At 36.3% G+C, this 2,257-nt stretch overlaps 1 protein-coding gene across 1 annotated transcript in view; it reads left to right on the top strand.

The window, feature by feature from the left end:
• The window catches only part of LOC107699274 (tetratricopeptide repeat protein 7A-like), a 56,983-nt gene that overhangs the window by 35,658 nt on the left and 19,068 nt on the right, over positions 1-2,257 (top strand). The gene's annotated exons all lie outside the window — the stretch shown is intronic.

The following is a 2,257-nucleotide window of genomic DNA, read 5'->3' as shown; positions in this document are numbered from 1 at the left end:
ACACACACACACACACACACACACACACACACACACACACACACACACACACACACACACAGACAGACAGACACACTCACACACACACACACACACACACACACACACACTCACTTTAACATCTTCAACCCACACCACTGTTGTTAGTGTCAACTAAAACAATAACTAAAGTCGTTTTTGATCATTGAAATGAAGCTGAAATTATATGTGTAATAATAATAATAATCATATAAAATAATTAATACATCAAATAAAATATTTGATGAAAAACGTTAAAACTACAAAAATGAGAAATGCAACTATCCAAAATAAATGTTTAAATTGAAGTGCTAAAATTGCTAAAACTAAAACTGAATAAATAAATAAATAAATAAAGCATAAATTGAAGCAAATATATATAGAGAGAGATTTTTTTAGATGTAATAAAAGTGTCAAAAGCAAGTAACAAATTTACTAAAACTTATTAAAATATATTAGAAGGAAGAGTTAATTCAAAATACTAACAATTACGGTCACACTTTATTTTAAGGTTCAATTTTCACTATTAACAAACCATTAATTACAACTTTTTCCTCAGTAAACTCCTAATTTGCTGCTTATTAATAGTTAGTAAGGTAGTTGTTAAGTTTAGGTATAGGGTAGGATTAGGGATGTAGAATATGGTCATGCAGAATATGTGCTTTATAATATTAATAAACAGCCAATATGTTAATAATAGGCATGAACAACTAGTTAATAGTGAGAATTGGCCCCTATACTAAAGTGTTACCATTATTACTGTAATAGTATATAAATAATACTAAAATAACTCGACTTGAATCCAACAGTCTTAGACTACAATGAAATTCTGGCATTTTAGTCAATTAATTGTGATCATGTGACCTTTTGTACAGAAGGTGAGATGTTCTTGCTTCCATTGAAGCTCATGATGTTGTAGCGTCTGGACCAATCAATGACAGACAGTTGACCCTGAGAGGTCAAGTAAATATCTACAGCGGATCTAAATATTTATAATTAATTATAACTAGTTATGATTAATTATTCATATTTCCCTTATGAGCTGATTCGCTACAATGTTCTTCTGATCATTCTCAAATCGTGTTTGACACAAACTTGCATGCTGCTGTCATTAAAGCAAAAGAGAGACAAACCAAATATCAAGAGATTATAAATTCATATTAATGAATATTACATGGTAGTCAATCAGCGTGAAAAGCTTTGAAGACCACTGGTGTCCTGGGATATGGTGATTGAGTCATTGCATATGCAATTTACTGTACATGCAGTACAGTACGTACATCTTTACAACCCACAGTGATGTGTGCTAACATTAGCTCTGCCTCCACTCTCTGCTCTCATTGTGACTGCATAATGTCAGGCCCTTCATTACTCATCTTCACTGGAGTAACCGGAGTAAAGCTAGGCCATTTTCTCCCTATATCTGGCCAATCAGAGCACACATCCCCGCTATTTTTGGACAAAAGACGTACAATATCAATTCCCTGAGCTGATGAGAACTAATTCTGAGCTGGCTGGTGATGCCCTGCATAGTTCACACACACACACACACACACACACAGCCGGTCTTCATCAGAGCATCACAGCACTGATTTCTCAGGATTAAGCAGATATGATTGAACTGAGGTGGAGGTTTGAGGGAATTCATCAGCTGGATCCAATGAGGAGAGGTTAAACATTTCTGTTCTTCGTGACACCTGTGACTAGAGCAGCAGCGCTCTCATTACTTCTGTCCTTCCTCTGAGACAATTTATTTCAGAGCCTCTCTGAAATTTTGGTTCACCCAAAAATGGAAAACTATGACCGTTTACTCACATGCTGTTCCAAAACCAGATAAATCTCATGGAAACATTTCCAACTCACCTTGAAGTTGTGATGTAATTAACGTAGAGACAGATCTTTACTTCTATATTGTGATGAATATTATTATTATTGAAAAGATTATTGAAAAAGCAAAACATGTAGGGCGGGCTTGATTAAATTACTCAATTGTTGATTGGATGGAGGCAGATCTGAATGTGAGCTTACAGTCGAATGTAAGAAAGGGGCGGAGTTTAAGTGGACTAATGCAGTATAAAAAGTGACGTGACATGTGGCCAAGTATGGTGACCCATACTCAGAATTAGTGCTCTGCATTTAACCCATCCTAAGTGCACACACACAGCAGTGAACACACACGCACCGTGAACACACACCCGGAGCAGTGGGCAGCCATTTATGCTGCGGCGCCCGGGGAGCA

This window comes from Sinocyclocheilus anshuiensis, unplaced genomic scaffold (assembly GCF_001515605.1).
Source record: "Sinocyclocheilus anshuiensis isolate Anshui unplaced genomic scaffold, SAMN03320099.WGS_v1.1 scaffold450, whole genome shotgun sequence".
NCBI classification, from domain to species: Eukaryota; Metazoa; Chordata; class Actinopteri; order Cypriniformes; family Cyprinidae; genus Sinocyclocheilus; species Sinocyclocheilus anshuiensis.
Note: the sequence above shows the minus strand (reverse complement) of the source record. Positions and strands in the feature narration are given on the sequence as shown.